Source organism: Coturnix japonica, chromosome 26, assembly GCF_054131305.1.
Source record: "Coturnix japonica strain WE chromosome 26, WE-NBRP24, whole genome shotgun sequence".
NCBI classification, from domain to species: Eukaryota; Metazoa; Chordata; class Aves; order Galliformes; family Phasianidae; genus Coturnix; species Coturnix japonica.
Window position 1 is genome coordinate 5,493,502 of NC_140688.1, and position 20,196 is coordinate 5,513,697.

Sequence of the window (20,196 nt, forward strand, 5' to 3'; positions counted from 1 at the left end):
GAATGAAGCAGGTAGACACCACGGATTCAATGGAAAAACACATGGATGGACATCCTGGCACTTCCTGCCTTTGCATGTTGTAAGAAACAGCCCAGGCAATTCTAAGCAAACTCCATTTGCTTGACAGGGGAAGCACTTCAGCAGAGCAGACAGTGAAGCACCTCGTTACCTGCTGGCTTTGCGATCTGCTGCATCCGCAGGGCTTTCTCCTGCTTGATTTCTTCTAAGCTTTTAATATGCATTTCTTCCAATCGCTTGATTTTACGCGGTGGCTCTTCCAGTTTCACATTACCAGGCTCAGGTGGAGGGAAAATTCTCTTCTTCTTGCGCTTATCCTTAGATCTCTTCTCAGTAAGAACCTCTTCTACTTTTTGCTTCTCTTCTTCCAGTCGTCTCTTCTTCCAGATCTCCCCTGCTGGCTTGGCACCCTTCTCTGTCATCATCAAGAAAGGAGAAGCATAAGGATTACAAGAAATTACAACGAGAGCTCAAGTTTCCAGATTTGTCATAATATTACAGAATATACGTGTTCCCAACAACAACGCTCCTGAGAAAGAATAAGCAGAAAGCCTAGAGAATCTGTGCAGCAAACACCGATGACCATTTACCTCTCCTTGGTGCTCTGTCAACCTCGATCTTCTTCCCCAGCCTTTCTACGAGGCTGCGCTTCAGCGGAAGGCCACTGACATCAGCTACAGAGAGAAAACAACAACATTCCTAAGATAATTCCTTTGGAGAAAGATTTTTACAAGTCAACCACAAACTTTGGTTTCTCCAAGTGTATGTTCTCAAATTCACCTTTCAGCTGCTACACTTGTGTGCCACTTGGAGTCATCACAGACCCACGACACACTTTCCTCCCTCCTGCTTCAGCAGTGCCCTCCCATTTACGTGGAGGCAGCCAAACAGCAGCTCACAAGCAGCCCTTACCTACAGAGGATTTCCGTTTTCCAGGTTTATCAGCAGTATTCAGTTGACTCACAGGCAACTCCCCTAAAACAAAGAAAAACAAAGTGCTTATTTGACAGAAACCAACAAAATTACTGTCTTGTGAGCCCATTTCCCACCCAAAACAAATACAACCAAAAGACACCACTTTGACAGCCCTGACACAAAATTATATTGCAACTGTAATGCACTCAGGGTAAGTCCCAATTGTAATTTATCCATTCCACTTAGGAGCCACCAAATGGAAGCAAAGGTACTCATCATTACCCTGCTTTGCAGGCAGTATCACAGTGCTGACCAGTGTCCGCACATTCTCCTTCTTAGGCACACGAACAATCTGAGATTTGAGCCGATGAGCAGGAGCTCCTGAAGGTCCTTCTGATCCAAGTGTTTTTATTCCAGCATTCAAACTGTCATCTGGGAACACAGAGCAGTAAATGAGACTGAGGGACAGAGGCACACGCTGAGGACCACAGCTCTGCAAACTGCCTCCTGCTCAGAAGCATGCAGAACAAACCCTGTCAGCTCTCCCCACAGCTAAGAGCGCCATGGACCTGATGTCTGTCTGCTGCCCTCCTTTCATCCTTCTGGATATTAAAAGTAGGCTTTATCCCTTACTTTATCCCATCCATATGACATTAGATTCCTCTATCAACAAATGTGGCTTTCACCACTGGTTGAAAAGATGCACATACAGGCACTTAAACTCCATGCTGTGGCCTCGTCTTGCTCTAATGATGTAAACAAAGGAGTTTACCTTCCTAATCTGAAAGGCACATGAAGTTACAAGGTAGGAACAAGATCACGGAAATAGCTGATTCCATTCAGCAACCCTATGTTCTGTTGTGTTTGTACAATGAATTGCTTTGGAGTTAATTGGCAAGTGCTTCTGATTAATCCTGGAATACCTTGTTTTGTATCAGCATCAGATTTTGTAGTGGAAATTATCTGCAATCCATGATGGTTTTCTTCAGCTGGTTGCTGGACAGGTGTTTTTGTTTCTTCTCCCTCCTTAGAAAGCTGGTCTGTACAAGCAAAGAAAAAATCAGTCTCTTCAGTTATGCGGTAGGAATTCAATCAGATTATCCACTGCACAAAGATGGCAGGCAAGGCTGAAAACCCACACAGATAAATGCTGAGTCTCCACTTGCCCATCCAAATGGCTTCTCTGTGAACAAAGAAATCCCCCCCTACACAACATTCATCTCCCTGACACCCAGTAAAAGCTTAAATGCGGGAGAACAACCTGCAAGGCAAAGGCCACAGGAGCAGAGAGAAGCTGAGCATGCAAGATAAAACTGAGGTATCAGAAGCGCACAAAGTTCAGCTCTGAACCTATCTATCAGCTCACAATTGAACGTTACCTGGCGTTCTTTATGACACTATACCCACCTGTGAGTAATAGAGTTAATCTTTCGTACCTAAAAAAGACAAACTCACTTTGGCTTGGTGGAAAGAAAACCCCATTGAGATAACGTCCCTTGGTGTGATGGAAGGCACAGTTGGATTTCTGGCAGCCTCCTGGCTGGTTCTCCCAGTAGCAGGAAATCATGCTGCGTTTTTTCTGAAGACAGAAAGGAAGAAGAGCTGATGATAACGTGGACCTAAGATCTGCAAAGGGAGACTGAGCTCCAGATGGTGCCAGTGAGCAGACTGCCACAAAGCAGCACTCAAACACCACTCTGAAGCGTGCGCAGGCTGGGAGCACCAGGCTCACTGAGCTTTCCTAGCATTCTGTGGGTGAGGACACCAGTTTAGAAGGGGTTAAACTAACACACCTTGCAGAATGCTTGTCTGATTGATGTGGTTCTTTAGTATCTGTTGATAGAACACTGTTGGTATCAACTACAAGAATATTCTGCTATGATATACCAATGCCATTGAGCTCTCTTCCCTCTGCTTCCTCCCCTATTCTTAACCGTAGGAACCATCATCATTTCAAAGCAAATGAACCTAATCTGCAAAAGCACATTCAGCCCACCTAAAGAAATGAGAAGTGGGTTTGGTGATAAACTCTGAGGAGCCAACACTCACACTGATCTCCATGTGCCTGAACCTGCAGACATTCCTGAAGCAGCGGCCCTCCTTCCACAGCGTGCAGATGGTTTCATTGCCCAAAGCGGCTTCACAGTGCCTGAAGGGACAGTTGTCTCCCTGTAACCCAATGGAAACCAAGAGAGGAAAATGAAATAGTACAGCCTGAGAACTGGCCATGCTTTCAGCTCATTTTTAGCGAGTTGCTCTATTGTACAATGCAATTAGTTATGAAGTTTGCTGAAGACCAGTAATACTTCTACTTATTCTACCCATTCCTCTAGACTTCAGAACTGAAAGAAAGAAAAAATGAAGGAAAAAACCCAAGCAGACCTTTTTACAAGTGGAATAGAAGTAGAAATAGCAATCATTTCCTTTAATCGACATGCTGGATGAGCGCACAGAAGCAGTTCTGGACTCGAGGATCTCTGTGCAGCTCTTCCTGTGCTTCTCAAAGAGCTGGCTCGTGCTTCCTTGGACTGAAAGTCTTCTACAGTCTTGATCAGTGAAATCTTCTTTTGAAAAGGAACCCTAAGCAAAACACCAAAAAGCAGAAAAGAATGAGGAATGCCCACCCGTCTTCCCAGCTTTGTTCTCTTCATTCAATCAGTCTCTCAGGAGCAGTTGTTTCAAAACATTGCCCTCCTCAACACTGGTCAAACTCTAGTAACATCACCCTGACTCAGCACGGAGTCCCTGGGCTGCACGGCTGCAAGCCCTCCAATGGAGCCCCTCCTTCAACACCACGAGTGACAGCAGTGAGTAACCCCAACACATTTGTCTGACCGCTGCAGGTCTTCAAGCTCAACCACCTGGACAACCTCAGCAAATACAGTGATCTTCAAAGCTTTGCAGTTCACTTCTCCTGTAGGCCGAACCAACACTGAATCCGTGAATTAATTAATTATAACAGGTTAGGAAGAATTTTCCTCCTCACTTTGCCTATGTCAAATTCTGTAAGTTGGAATTTCTGGTCTTCAAGGATTCTTCACCTTTGAAGAATCCACAAAAACCATCCTCCGTCTTTATTACCTGTACAGCAAAAGCATGACAGTGCGTATCAATACACAAATCCACACACATGTGCCTGTATACTGTAACTCAGCACTGCATGGAGCTGCAGCACGTTCTGCTCAGCCACAACAAGGGTTTGGGTTGGTTCATTTTTTTTTTTCTTTTCTGATGTAAAAATCAAATATTTTGGTATTTTAGATTTGTTTTGCTGCTTTTTTTTTTAAGGTACCAAATGCAGTAAAACCTGCAACCAGGCCAGACAGAAGATCAAATTCAAGTGATTCAGAACTCTTTCATTAAAGTGCTGCACTTTTCTGTGCTAAGCATTTCCGATAGTCAATAAAGGTTGGAACCTTTTACTCACACAGACACTAGTGAATTTTCGAGGAATTTTTTTTTTTTTTTTTCCCCAGGGAATTTCCCCAAATCTAAACTAAAGAGAGGAGAAGTCGAGTTCTCAAGTTAGTTGCTGGATTGACTGCATGACAAAGGGAACAAAAACAGCACTTAAGGACAAAGTTTCCTACCCTCCTCCAGTATTGATAGAAATGCTGCCTTTTACCTTTAGTACCTTAACATCAGATTCCTCTCTGGCAGATTCCTATGCTTCTAACAACCTCGGTGCTGCCCTGCACAGACGCCGGGCACCAACTGTCACTGGACTCTGCACCATGGAACACGCACACAGCTCAGCACTTCTGTTTCCTCACAATTGGAAGGGTTCTGGAATCGGGAGCATGAAGCGGACTAGAAATACCTCACATCCCTCTGCTCCTTACGAGCCCTTCCATTTTAAAACAAGATAACCCCAGACACATCTGTTAGCACAGCAGCCCAAATGCTAACCAGAACACACAGTGTATAACGCTGAAAGTACCAGTTTAATGCCGCGCCACAAACCCTATATAGTGGTACAGGTGACCACCCCTATCAGATACCCATGACCTCCATGACTCCACTGCTGGTGCATGCAGGCACCACCTGCCCAATACCCAACATCTCCCCCCTCTTTATTATCTGCAGCCCCTGTAAAGGTTCCCCTGCATACTCCCTGTTACCCCAAAGGTGATTTGCACATTTAAGGCTATTCCGCAAATGAATCAATCATTAAACATATGCGAAAAACAATGAAACTGTCATAATAACATACCAAAGAGATGCAGCTGCAGTGACTACAAACCTGAAAGCACACAACAGCAATCTGCCTAAAAATTGTGAAATGCTGTATGGCAACACTTAGTCAACTTGTAGAGAACGGTGCATTCAAGTTCAAGATAACAGCACAGTACACAATGGAGTTACAACTTCTCCAAGTTCAATGTAACACTATTGTACAGAATCTTCATGGCAATCCAGTTCTGTCCAGTGTGCATTATAATGTCACACTCCATAACCAAATAAGAAGACAAAAACATATTGGCTGTGCAGAATCGTTCTGAATGTCCACCACTGGGGGACTATCCAGGAACAAGGTCTCCCCCGCTCACGAACTATCAGTCCGGCATGAAGGCTGGATTCCCAGTTCGGACCTTCAGGCACATTGGGAGCAACGCAGTCTCATGTGCCGTTACCAGCAGCCGCTGCCCAGTGCTGACGTCAAATCACTGGCTGCACTGGAGACATTAACCAAGGAGTTGTTGGCCAAAACTGGTGCTGAGATGTTCGGATCCTCACGGTGCACAGGATGGCTCGTCATTTGGTGCCGGCTTAACCCAACGTGCCGGCAGCCAGCAGGGCCCACTTGGGGTCCCGACACAGACGTGTTTCCTGCCCTTGACAAGGAGTGGCATAGGGTCTGGGAGCCATGGCCCTCCGTCGGGTCTGATCAGGACCTGACATATTGGTGTCCATTTGGTCAGCTGATGGTCTCCCTTCCAATTCTCTCAGTTAACTTTCTAAGAGCACCAAGGGTGGGTAGCAGCTTCTGCGCCTCTTCGTCCCCTGCAAAAGCTCACAGAACTCCATGCTGGCTTTCTCTAATGCTGACCGACTCACACAGTGAGAAGCTCCATCAGCCAGACCTCTCCGCATTATCCACATAATAAGCAGATTGAGGTCCTCATCACACACTCTGTGTCATTTCTTGTCAGCATGTCCTGTCCCATCCCTGGCTCTCCAGCAGGACTGTAATGCTGGGGTGAGCAACACTGGGCACTGTCAGTGTGTTTTTCTTGCAAGCATCTTCCAGGGAAATACGTGCAGGCGTTCCCCACTCTTGGCTGTATCTCTGCAGTGCTGGGTCCTGTGTGAGCAGAGCTCTCTGCCCCAGAAGCCAAGTCACTGCTGTGCAGAGCTCAGCCTCGGGCTGAATGTGCTCCTGAGTTTGTCCCAGTGCCAGGACAGCCTTCTCATTGCCCTTTAGGAGCACCTCTGGTGCTGATGGGTGCTCTGCTCTCAGCAACCACTGGATACACGGCTCCAGGCGCGTGTGTGCTTTGTCGCCTTGAGCTGTTTGCTCTGATCGCATCTCACCCTGGGGAGCCGGGATTTCCCTTTGGTCTCGGTGTCACTTCGAGACCAGTAGCAACACTAGGGGTCAGAGGAGAGCTGCTGAATGTGTGAGCAAAGCTGCTAATTGAGAAGGAGATCGCACGCGGGTGACTTCAAAACCCGAATTAATGAGCTTACCTTCACCCTCCTGACTAATGCAGACCTCATGCAGCCCTGGGCCTGCCCTTCTCCAGCCTCCTGCCTTGTTTTGCCTACTCATAGAAAAAGATTTAGCATAGCTCAGAGCCCCAGGCGGCGCTTGGAATGCCAGCAGGAAAGAGCTGCTGGTGTCCACATAGCTCAGGACTGCAGCAGTGGGGCTGCTGGACCTCAGTGTTCTGAACACTCTGATGTGGAAGTGATTGGCAGATGCTGTGGCCGGAGGGATGAGGTGCCTGCAGGGCGTCCCTTGGAAGAACGTTTGGTGAGGATGGATCCTCTGAGCCAGCATCGGGGACAGGGTGCTGGGTGCAAATGCCAGTGCTGCCCCCTGTCATCCTGTTGGTTTTAAAAGGAGTACAGCTCCGTTTCCAAACTTTGCCAACCACAGGCTGGCTGGCAGCTTGAAGGAACTGCCATGAAATAGGTCTAATGAAGCGTTCCTGGCAGAGCTTCAGAATGGAGAAAGTGCAGTTTGTCCTCAACTGAGCTGGGGTCCAATGAGCTGAGTTTCCTGGCTCAGAGCAGAGGCCGTGAGCATCATGTCTCACAGTCTGTGTCACCTGGGCAGAGCCGTTAGGCAGGGGCTGCTAGTGGGGAGATGCCAAGGTTTTCCATGAAGATGATTGCTCAGATATGCCTGAGTTCAGATGGAGGGGCCCATTGCCCTACCAGGAAGTGGAAGATGCTTGGGGGTGAGGCAGCTCGTGCTTTCCCATGCCTGTAGTACCTTACAGTTCTGTGCCTTTCCACATACCTACCCCACCTTCTTTCTTTCCCATGCAGGGGGCATCATTAATCCAGTGGGTGGCACCAAGAATGCCCGGACAGCCCCACTGCAGTGCGTCTCTGTGGCAGAAGGACACACCAAGCCTGTGCTCTGCCTGGATGCCACCGATGAACTGCTTTTCACTGCCTAAAAAGGTATATGTTGGACAGAACAGGTGTGGGGGCTGCTGGCTTTTTATGCGCTATTCTCATAGATCTCCCCAGGCTGGCGTGGGGAATTGGGGTGCATGGCAGGAATGGCTCCTTCTGGGCTGCTCCCCTGTCCCTGCCTTCTGATGTCCAGGTGCTGGAGCAGGCTGGCTCCATTGCCCTGGAGTGGAGCTGTGGGTGGTGGGAGGCAGCGCTTGGGAAGGAGCCGGTGCCTCCACGCCACGGATGAACTCCCCAGCCCAACTCTCTCAGGCACGTTCTTCTTCCTACAGACCGGAGCTGTAAGATGTGGAACTTGGTGACGGGTCAGGAAATTGCTTCCCTCAAGGGTCACCCAAATAATGTCGTTTCCATCAAGTACTGCAGCCACACGGGGTTGGTGTTCACCGTGTGTCATGGTTTTGTAATTTTGTAATTTTGCTATCAGTATTCCACATCATAACATCATGTAAAGTATGGATACTTCTATTGAATGTGCAGTCCACAGAAGAAGACTACGTTACCCCTGTTGTTCTCTGGGATATGATAAGTCACGGGACCAGGACGCTGTATAATCTCGTTCCCAGGCTGGAGTGCCCTCCTCCTTCTCTCGGACTTCTCGGAGAGTGGGAAGCGTTCCAGCCGTGTCGCATAGAGTTCACAGTAGGCCTCTCTGTTTTTGGGGACTCTCTCTCTCTCTGTTTGTTCGATTTGTTAGCCTCAATTATATTATATTGTGTTATCTTGTATTTCGATATCATATCCGCAGGCACCGAACCCCAAGGGGCCACACACGCTCCGCCTCACTGCTCCGGCAGCCCAACTCTAACTCGGTCCGGTCCCGGGCTCGGCGCAGCTGCTAGTCCGATGGCAATGGAAATTATAATAATTGATCACAGTCCGTTACAGATTTCTTTGTTCTTTCTCCACACCCACTGCTGCATTTGACTAGTCTTTAAAAAATCTGTCATGGGTTACTTAGATTTACCTATGCCCGTGACAGGGGAAGCCACCCCGTGGGCCCCCCCAGGGGCCCAGAAAGGAGGGGGAAAAAGGGGAATGGGATAAAAACAGCGGCAATCTAAGGAGGAAAAACTTATTTTACTAAATATGATATCGAAATACAAGACTCCTCACAAATTGAGGATTTCCCCTGCAGTTTCCTTAAATGACAGCATTCCCTGTCCCTTCTCTATCACAAGGAACTATCCACTCCCTGCACTGAATCTAGTTTAAAGTGCTGGTAATCAATCCAACTAGCTTGCTCCCCAGCATGCTTTTGCCCCACCTGCTCTGTCACATTCTGTCTGATGTCCACATACCTGGTCTCTCAAAGGCCTGCCCAAGATCACAGTAACCAAAACCTTGATCTGACACCATTACCTGAGCCAGTAATTTACCTGGCCCATTCTCCCTCTTCATTTCTCAGCCCCCAGTCAGAAGTACAGAGAAGACTACTTGTGTTCCTGCTCCCTTTAACATCTTCCCAAGGGATTCAAAGTCCCTTTTAATGTTCTGTAATTTCCTTTTTTGCAGCCTCCTGGGACCCTACTTGAATGAGACCTTGAGTGGGTAGTAGCCTTCTATTTTATCAGAGGCAGTAGAGTCTTCTTAACATCTGTGACATGTGCCCCCAGATAACAGCAAACTGCTCTGGAGAGGTTATTTTTGGTGGCAAATTCGGGGCCTCAGTGCCTCCCAGGAAGGAGTCCCAATTACCAAGGCTCGTCAGCTGTTTTTGGTGGCACTAGTTTTAATAGGACTCCTTGGTTGGCCCTGCCCTGCATGCTTGTTGTATGCAGTGGAAGCAGGGACAGGTAGCTGGGAAGGGGCCAGGGATGCCGTCTGGACATGCATGGGATCAGGAAGGCTGAGGCACAGATGGAACTGAACTTGGCGAGGGATGTAAAAATAACCAGAAGGGAGCCTACAGGTGCACTGGGCAGAAGTGACAGACCTGGGAGAGTGCACTCCCTCTGACAAATGAGGAGGGAGAACTGGCTTTAACCAACATGGAGAAGCGCAAGGTACTCTATGAGTGCTTTGCTGTCTGGATTCTGCTGGAGATATTCTTCCACCTGGCTCCTGGCTTGTACCAGCTGGAGAGAGCACAAAGGGCCTCCAGAAGTTATCTCATAAAGGAATGGCCAACCTGCAGAAAAGGCTCCAAAGATCCCCCTCCCAAGCATGGCCAGGTTTACAACAGAGACTTTACCCTCGGCTTCCTGTTAATGAATCACCACCGAAGACCTGAAAGTGGTTCAGCACACCCATTAAAATCACAACCCTCCACACTTGTTTCAAGCATATACCCCTTAATTTCTATGATGACAAACCTTATGACATATAGTAGCTGTTTGCCCCACTGCTTCAAGTACCCAGGAGGAAAAGAACACAAATGCATGCTGGCCACTTGTCTGATCTCAGGGCAGACTGAAGGCACCAGAAGGAGAGATGGAAGTGAGCAGAGGAGGACTGTAGCAAGTCATAGAGGCAAGGAATGAGGTGGAAAGCAAGTCAAGAAGGCCAACAGAATAAAACAAAGATGTACCAGATATGAAAGTTTATTAAATACCAAGTTGGAACATAAATATCTGGAATTAAATATAGCATATTAGTGTCATAAAATACATTCATATAAAAAGGTGCAGTACCAATTAGACAGAAGGTTGAAACATTAATTTTCCTTCTTCCCACTATGAACCGCTTCAGGTTCATCATGTGTTCATCTACCAACTGTGAATGTCTTAAGATGGGTCAAATTCTAATGCAAAATCCAACAAGGATATCAAGTCAGAAATATCAAAAAGGTCACATTAAAGCTTTCTTGGCACTGCTACACACGCACAGTATTTTTAAACCCTAGGTGCGTGAAAGTGACAGCAATGTAAAGTGCATTCTTCTCCAGCTTAATCACTGCTAAAACTTCCACTTAACCAGCAGAAATATTCACAGCATCAGGACGGAAACAGCTGGCAGGAATCCAATCAAAATCTCCTATGCGTTAAAATAACACTGGAGACTCTACCACAAACAGTGGAAGGGTTAAATAGAACCAAAGGAATGCTTCTGGTAAAACCTTTAACAAAAAACATGGAGCAAAATAATGTGTCAAAAACATTTTGACAGTTCCGTCAAGTTCAAGAGCCAACCTTACTCAGTCTGACAGTAATTAAAAATAGATATGGTTCTTATCCTGAGTGCAAAATAAACTGACTACCCCTCGGTGACCAACAGGTAAGTGCAGAGTGTCAACCTATTTAATATATTTAAAATTTATATTCAAACCGCAGTAAAGATGTTTCCACACTAAGCTGCAGGATGGGAAGTCACAGACCTCCTATGTAAACAAATGATCTCCAGTACTTTTCCCTTTACATTTTAAATAAAAATATATTTAGATCAGGTAATTTTGGTTTAAAACATCCCGGTACTCCTGTACCGCTCTGCAAAGGGGATCCTGGTCAACATTGAGATTTTTTGAAGATCCATAAGTAGATTTCCTTAGAGAAGCTCTAGCAGTTTCAAGCTCAGCGGTGGCTGGAAAGAAAAGAAACAAGATTGACGATGTTACTTTTACAGTAGATTGAGTCAAATCAGTCACTGTAAAAACATTACTGATAACTGATCAGGCTACGCTCTACAGAGATATTTAAAAACTTCCAAGGAAAACACAAATCAAAAAGGAAGGCATAAAGGAAGAAACATTTTTTCACATTCAATGATCAGCCAATACAATTTTTAAAGCTAGTTAAAGAAATTCCAGGTTTTAGAAACACAGAATGGTTTGGGCTGGAAGGGACCTTTTAAGATCACCCAGTTCCAATCTCCCTTCTATAGGCAGGGACAGCTCCCTCTAGACCAGGTTCCTCAGAGCCCCATCCGGACTGGCTCTGAATGCCTGCAAGATGGGGGCTATGCACAACATCTCTAAGCAACCTGTTCCAGAGTCTCACCACCCTTACATTAGGAAGTAAAGAGTTTCTTCCTAATATCTAGTCTAAATCTACCTACTTTCAAGTTTACAGCCATTTCTCCACATCCTGTTATTACATGCCCATATATATATATGAAAGTTTTAGCCTTAACTTTAACTGCCAGGGATGTCTTAACTTTCCCTGGCTAAACCCTCTTTCGTTCATGGAAACACATCTTCGATGGAAGCAGAAAAGGATTTTCAGTACTTCCATCCATCAGCCTTTTCCAGACAAGATCCCCAGACCAAGCAAATACTACGGCTCCTACTACACATGTAATTATGTTTGAATATGCAAATGAGCACATGGCAATGGGTTTCTGTCTATTCAGGGAAATTGGAAGAGCTGTGAAGCAACAGCTGGATTCTCAAGGGCTCCCTGCTTCAAAATAACTCTAGGAACAGCAGCAGTGACTCTGGCAGAATGCTAATTGTGAAACAGTATGAATTCTTCTCTGAAGACCTGGCCTTTTATTATAGAACAGGCTTTACACTGCATATTAAAAGCAATCAGTTCATGCTGTGTTTGCCTATATATTGCTGAATGATTTTTACCTAAAGAAAGGCTATCTTTTCCACTGATTCTTCTTTATCCAAAGACAAGTATGACAACATGTCAGGTACAAAAAAAAGCAATGAAAAAGAGCGAGCAAAAATTAAGAACACCAGAAAATGTATATGGTATATTTGAAGTGCTGAATGCAATGAATGTATGCAGAAAGAGAAGTAGTGACAGAAGTCCATAAAAATCTTATTTCTGGGCTTTTTTTTTTTTTTTTTACATTTGATGTTTGTGCCTGAGGATGAAAGGTGACTTGAACTTAAGCCAAGTGTATCTGTGCGGGGGAGATGGTTTGCTCTCCATGCTTCTTCTCAAAAGTAGCTGCAGAACATTCTGAAGAGTATATTGGTTAGCAGGAAGTTTTCCATTAAAACTCTCTAAGTTAGAGTTAAAAACAGCCCCACACTGTGCTTCAAACAGCACAAATCTTGACAACTTTTGAAAATAATTACATAGAAGTTACGAACAGTCATCACCTTCCTTAAAAACACTGATATCAGAGTAGCATATTACCTTGCTGAAGTTCCTTATTGATTTCTTCCTCCAATTCCTTCTGTACCTAGAATTATAAATAACACATGCATTATAAATAACACTGCACATTTTATTAAGTAACAGAAACCAGCTTGGATCGCTAGAAAGGAGCATTTGCCCCTCGCTCTCCCAGGAGATGTTTATTTACTGTCATTTATTCTGAATGCAAAGTTTTCATAAGGAGAAATTAGACCTTTTAAAGGGCCACAGTCCAAACACCGTATGCGATCATTTACATTTGAAGATATTTGCGACTCCTGTGTTATTTTCCATCAGGTCTTTAACGCATAGAAGTAATTGTCAAAACAGACAGCATATAGCTTCCAGACTCATGTAATTAGCAAATACAGTTAAGTGCTTGGAGCATGTGGCTTACGTGGAGAGGCTGAGAGCATCAGGACTGTTAAGCCTGGAGAACAGAAGGCTTGTGGTCTCACCTACAGGTGTAATTATCTGACTGTGGGATGCAGCATAAAGAAGACAGAGCAAGAAATTTCTCGGTGGTGCCAAGTAAAAGAACAAGAGGAACAGGCAGAAGTCAAAAGAGTGGAAATTTATAAGACTGCTAAAAATCAGGAGTGCAGACAGGAAATAAAATCAGAAAGGAAACAGAAACTGAGAGACGGAATGGGAAGTAGGTGTTCCCTTTCTTATGCTACCAGTAGGAAAACTGGTTTCATGAATCCATGCACTCACGCTGGTTGCAGCTAGCAGAAGTCACTATTATTTCCTGCACCCACTTTTCAGAGCTGCATTTCTTTCTCTTGTTTGTAATCAGTGCAATTTGTTTTTTCAAACAGTTGCATGGACAAAGTAATTGATACCAGCATTTTGAATAACAGCGGCGTAAAGTATTTTCAGCTTCTTATCCTTGAAGCTTTATCAAAGCTTTTGCAAAATCAAAGCCAAAATCTACACGAGCTTCCTCATCCCAGGAGATGCTCACACTCTACTTCAGATAACCTCCCTTACTTTGAAAAACACCAAATGTGCACTGAGAGCTTTACATAAAAACAAAAGTGCAAGATGACTACACGAGGCAAACTCCAATTTAAGTTCCTTAGTTTCCAGTTATTATGAACTTTACTGTCAGGAGAACTTGTAATCTCCTCCATCCAAGAAGGCAGCACTTAGTTTGAATTTAATGGCAATACAGAGGTGGGTTTTTTGTTGTTTTTTTTTTTCCCAATAGAAGGAAACAGATTACTGGAAAAATCTGAGGTATAACTGCAGCAAAGACAAGGCTCAGAGTCAGGTAAACTCTTGTCTTTTTAAGTAGCCTGGTGAACAGGCCAAGTACTAAGCAGCACAACTGGCAAAGTACTTCAAAGCTATTGCAGAAGTTGCAATCATGTATAAATTGCTGCAAAATATTATAAAGCTGTGAAGACTTGAAGAGTAGGTTGTTGTTTTCTCAGGTAATAATACATAGCAGGAAGCACAAAAAGAAATGTTTACTAGGCACAGCATGCATCCCACAGCAGACTGTATAGGAAGAAGCAAAGCAATCATACTCACATCATCCTAGTTTTAAAGGATGTCTTTGTTAGTATTAATGTACTAAAAGAAACTAAAAATGAAGATCAGTAAGGAAAAAAACAACGTGGCTTGACCAGAGATGTCTGATGAGCTGAGCAAAGATGTCAAAGTTATCCATTTCAAGTATGTCATACACTTATGCACATTCTATACAGTAAAGTTTAATAAATAGCTTAGCTGGGAACTTCCAATGCCACAGCAGCTGCTTATTAAATTTTCTCTAGTTGAAAAAAAAGAAAAAAAAAACAATACAAAAACCTTACATAAGTACATAGTTATGTGTATATACAGTTAGATAGTTCATCATTTAGATGTCAGTATTTTTGCTGTCTGAGCACTCTAGGAATTCTGTACAATCTTAATGACCTAAAGTCTTCATCACTGAAGAGTATTTCACAATGCTTACCTTATCCATGTACACTTCAACTTTTTTTCTTGCCAATAATGCAGTCCCAGCAGCATCTAGGAAGCATTCCCCTTGGCTGAAGCTTCTGTTCAGTGTGGAATTGTTTCTGAGATTTCCCAGTTCAGCTGAATATTTTCCTGGACTTGCAGTAGGACCTCCACTGACAGTGCTGCTCGCAATTAAAGATTTGTTTCTTTGGCGTTCCTCAAAGAGCTTACAATTGGCTTCTGCAAGTCTCTTGGTTGTTCTGAAATATTTAAAAACACACAAAGAATTATCTTTGATAATATTTTTGCAGAGTCACTTCTTCCAGGTCTTTGACTACTATTCAGCTTTTGAAAAGAGAAGGCATTAGAAGTCCAAAATGAGAGGGGCCCAAAGGCCATGTGTTAAAATGCTATCAACTTCAAACATGGGCCAGTGATGCCATAACTAGTGGTGTGACTGCTAGAACACTGAAGTGAAATGATGGTGGTTCCAAAAATAAAGGGGAAAGGTTTTAGAGGGTTACGCTTACATCCATAGTGCTGACAAGACACAGAAAAAGGATTTTAGGAGGAAACAGTACAAGGTTTTTCATGCAAGCTACTGCTACTTCACGTCTTGTTACCACTCCAAAAAAGCACGCACTTACCTTTCCAGCTTATTTGCTAGCCTTATTCTCATTTTCATTTCTTCACGATGCAGCTCTTTGTATTTTTCCACTTCCGCAAGCATAGATTCGTTTTGAAAAATACTGTCTTTGGTATTTTTTATTTTGTCCAACTCACATTCAACCTCTTTTATTCTGCACTTCAGCTGGTCTCTCAGCGAGGCATGATGATTTTCTCTGATTTGTTCTATCTTGTCTTGTGAGGCTGCCTGGACCTGAAGCAGATAATACAATTTCAACCATTGCAAAGAAAAAGTGAACTGCATCTCCCTATACGGTTGCCCATAACCAATTTAAAGGGCCCAGTTTTACTCAACTGAGTCAACTGGACCTTTTCACTACTATCAGCAATCAAGGCAAAACCCTGGAACCAACACGTTAAATAACTGTTTTCATCCAGACAGATCTGCTCTTAGCAATATTACTTATGGGAGCAGCTACTAAAAGAATGCTATGGCTGAAGGACAGGGCACACAAAAAGGATTCTACAAAGAAATTATGAGAATCCCATCCCCACTCTTTCTGCCCCACGGTAACTTCAGTGACTTCTTCCCTGAGCATTTTATCCTGTACAATGATAAAACATAACCTGTACGTATGGCCAAGCCATCTCTAAGTTATAGCATTCATGTGATGAACAGCAATAACAAGATGACCAGATGGCCATAGCTTCTTCTAAGAACTGCAAAACAGAAGTCTGTCAAGGGACGGCTATTAGCTTGGGGACCTGCAGGCAAATTACACACACAAAAGCACTTTCGCCAAACAATTTTCCATTCTTCCACTTCCCTTCAGGAAATATAGAAGTATGGCACTAACACAAAAAACCAAAGTACGAACAAGAAATGGCAAAAAGAAGTTACATAATAAAAACTACAGACATACACAACAAATTCACTTACCTGCAAAAACAAATTGACTTCTTGAAGTTTTTGATTTATTTCTTGTGCAGCTCGCTCTTCCACTTCTTTCTTGTATCGTTCGATTTGGTTGTAAGTCATCATGTGCACATTGTGGACAGCCTCCAGATGTTGTCTCAGGTTTGCCACCTCTTCTTTCAGCTGGCATCTGGTCTTCTCTAGTTTTTCATGTTTTTTCATGTTTAGAGCCAGCAGTTCTTGCAAATAATGGTTTTGTCCTTGTAGTTGGACGCATTTTTTACACTCTAAATCCAGCTGATGAGAAAGTTCAGTAACCTACAGACAGTAATAAAATGAACTTAGAGGGGTGTAAAATTATTCTCTGAAAATTTATGAAGGGGAAGACCATCAAGTCTGTAACTGTCATCTGCTGACTCAGTACCCGAGTCAAAGGAAAGACAAGATCATCTTTTAAGGGAAGAACAACTTTTAAGTTCTTGCCAATAGGGTTCCTTGACTTACAACCTTCCTCAGTTCTGCAGCAAGTAAAAGATCAACAAGTAGCAAACTAGCAGAATTTCACTTACGGGAGTGTGCTGAAAGGCACTAGGGCCATTCTTTTGTGCACTGCTCTACTGCTCGATGGAAATCAAACCACTCTACCCAGACAGCAGAAAGAATGCCTATCATGCTTCAGGGGGAATGTTCCAGTACAGTTAACTGGGCACAGGAAACAAGTACTCCTCCTGCCATTGCTCTTGAAAGCTTTGTAAACAGTGCTTCAAAAAGCAGCTTCCACAGCAGTGGTAAAGGAAGGTATTTTCTCTCTAGGTCAAATCCAGTGTCTGGTTGCAAGAATATGTACAAAATATGAGATGTTTCAGTAGTTTCCAAGGTCAACTGTGAAGCCAATTTTCTCTCCCAGAAATATAACTTTTCCATACCTACTGAAAAGAATATTACAAGTCTCTAGAAATTAACATGACCCAAACAAAACAACAACAACAACAAACAAACAAACAACAACAAAAACAACAACAACAAAAAAAAACACCAAAAAAACCAAAAAGAAACAACAAGAACTTGCCTTTGTTCTTGATTTTTCAACTTCATTCACCATTTCAGAATACCTGTTCTTCATTTCTCCCTGGAAATTGAACTGGGAGTCTCTTTCTTTGGCTTCATGCATCTTTAGTTTTTTCACAGCTTTCTTCAAAAGGCTCTTGAACCTGCACAACAAATCAGTCAAGAAAATAAGCAAAGGAACTAGGTATCTATTTGTCACGCTTGTACAAGAAAAGCATAGCTATGGCTTGCTTCATTTTTAACATGCTCAACAGGCCAAAAGTTAATAAGAAAAACCAGCATTTCAATGCAATAGATCACCTGGAGGGTCCAAATTTCACCTCAACAGAGGAAAAAAAGACTTCCCTCCCAGAAGTGCAAGGCAGCCTACATTTGCTCTTCTTATGGCAGCTACAGAAAATCATAGGCTCATGTACCAGAACTGTCTTGCAAGAACTGATGTGAGATCTGAATTTGCTCAGAGTTAAACACACCTGCTTTTACATGCAAGTTCCTTAAAGCCTGACTTCTAACCTACATGAGCTCTCTTTCAAGTACTAGTGAACCATACCTGTCACATTCCTTCTGCAGTTCAGTATTTCTTTCCCTTTCCTGGTCAAGACATGCTTCAAGTGGTCGTTTCAATTCTATCGGCTTCTTCACATTCTTTCTTTCATTCTCACACTTTCAAAAAACAAACAAACAAAAATACATGATACACTCAGCACAGGACAGTACACATAGCAACTGCAGATAGCACATATCCATCCTTTTGCCACATTCAGCAGAACACTGAGGCACAGGATTCTTGTAAACATTTAAATCACTTCAGGCTTCACACAAGCGGGCCAAGACCTAGGGATACCAATTAACGCCCCTGCTGAAGCAAATGCTCCTCTGCCCCCTTATTGGGCTTCGTCCCAAAAAGCTGGAAAAAAGATGCTAGAGAACAGCTTCCGCAGTTCCTCTGCTAATAGGTCAGCTTGCACAGGTAGCCACAGCCCTGGAGAACACTGCACACTCTACAGCATTCATTCCAATGACCAGCAGGCTCTTGTGGAAGAGTCTGCTTTTCTGGAATTCACCAGTGTCTTCTCAGTCATTACTTCCATATCTTATTTGTGGGTGTTTACTAATTTAGTTGCTGTTCCTCATGGTGTTTTTTCAGACAAACTACAGGAGAACTGGCAACTAGTTCTGTAGTTTGCATTTGCACCTTATTTATTCTGCAAGGGTTTTAAGCTCCTGTTATTCTGAAAACATGCAGCAGTTCCTCCGTACACTGCACTGAAAATAAGGGGTGTTTTAATCCTGCTTGGAAATCAAGGGGTCAGACAATAACCAGACGGAAATCAAATAAAGAACACAGGAACTGCTGCCTTGCTCCATGTGCTCAACTGGTATCAAACCACACCGTCTTTCTGACAGCACAACTCCGAGATATTCTCTTGGCTTTTATTCAATTCCTTCATGACACCCAAATCACAATAGTACTCAGGGCCTGAGTAGCAGGGATATAAAATCAGAGTATGTAAGAACTCAAGAAAATGTCAGCATTGCTCTGGGTATTGGCTAGGTGTTAGGGACTGTTTTCTGGGCTCACTTCTTCTAAAAGCTCAGCATTTTCCCTACTCAGTTTAGCAATATGGTCTTCAAGGTGGGCTCTCGACTTTCGATCTTCCTCGCACATCATGCATGAGCCTCTGGATGTCATAGCCAACATATTCTGATTTTGTATCTATGGAAACAACAATGACAAAGGGAATGCCAAGATAACCAGAGAGACAACACTGCACATAAACTGCATTATAAACTATTAACTCAAATGGAGGCAGGGCTAAGCTCTCACAACTAAGGATCTATAGTGAATGTTACACTGAGTTTATAAAAGATGGCTTGAGAAGCACCATCAAGAATAGCACTTAATGCTAGTGGAAAAAGTGAATGCTCTCTATACGATAAAATGAGGTTACATCATTTGGAGATAAGAAGACACACATACAACATTAACTCACAGTTTTCTTAAAATTCCCTACACTTACTGACTGTGAAATAACTGCAGATCTCCTCAGAGCAAGAAAATGTTTTCAGAACAGCAATGTTACTTATCCTTTTACACAAAGGAGCAAAGATTTGCATCACAGATGCATTTGTGTGTAAACAAGTTTGCTTATTCAGTTCCCTTTGTAAAGAATGAAAGTTGTCTACATGCTTTGAATAGCACATTTTAAGAAAAAGAGAGACATCCCTGACGTACAGAAGGACATAAAAACCTGAGCTTAAAGGCTTATATGACAAACTCATAAAACTTCCTCATGTGTCTTTACAGGATATGTTAAATGTCGGTTCTCCCTATGTGACAATGTATGGGTAAAATACAGAAGTGTTAAAAATGCTAAAAACCTTCTAATTGGTATATCACCAAAAGAAGATGACAGGAAAGGAACCTGGAAAAGAACTCAGACTTTTCTGGTGCAGATAATCAACAGCTTTTCCCTTCCACTAGATCCTTCTTATTCTCCCTATAGCAGCTTAATTTTCCAACAGCAAACTAATTAAAGAATATTCCAAGGTTACACAAGATGCTAAGCCATGCATGCGCACCAGCTACTTCCCAGCTGCCTGCCACTGACTGCACAGCATTACTTCACCTAGTTGTTCTTTCCTTACCTCAGCCCCCTGCGGGGCAGTAAAGTACCAACACATATTCACAAATGGAAAAAGAACCTAATGAGCTCAGGTGGAAACTATGACAAAGCTCTGAAGATAAAATAGATTTCTCACATCCAGGTTTCCCCTCCCAGATCTCAACCACACATCTCCCTCCTGCTGACACTGTCCGTCCTATCCATCAAAAGAATCATGCTGATTAACACAAACATTTTCATACTACTGCAAAGACAGAAATGGCAGCAGTGAAAGGTGGAGATTTACAACCTTTACCTTATGGGAAAACTCTCAAAACTGGAGAATAGACATCAGGATTTTCAGAGTACCCTACAGTCACACCACAGCTCAGATGACTCAGCTCCCCTATGA

General features: G+C 43.4%; 1 pseudogene across 1 annotated transcript in view; it reads right to left on the reverse strand.

Moving 5' to 3' along the window:
• Positions 1–10,111: 10,111 nt before the first annotated feature.
• LOC146756756 (ankyrin repeat domain-containing protein 26-like) overlaps positions 10,112–20,196 on the reverse strand; it is a 50,234-nt pseudogene continuing 40,149 nt past the window's right edge. The window contains exons 26-32 of the transcript XR_014937373.1: positions 17,729–17,841; positions 17,180–17,321; positions 16,135–16,428; positions 15,215–15,447; positions 14,581–14,827; positions 12,615–12,660; positions 10,112–11,103 (exon numbers count right to left, since the gene is read on the reverse strand). The product of XR_014937373.1 is annotated as an ankyrin repeat domain-containing protein 26-like (transcript). The remainder of the gene's footprint in view (positions 11,104–12,614; positions 12,661–14,580; positions 14,828–15,214; positions 15,448–16,134; positions 16,429–17,179; positions 17,322–17,728; positions 17,842–20,196) is intronic.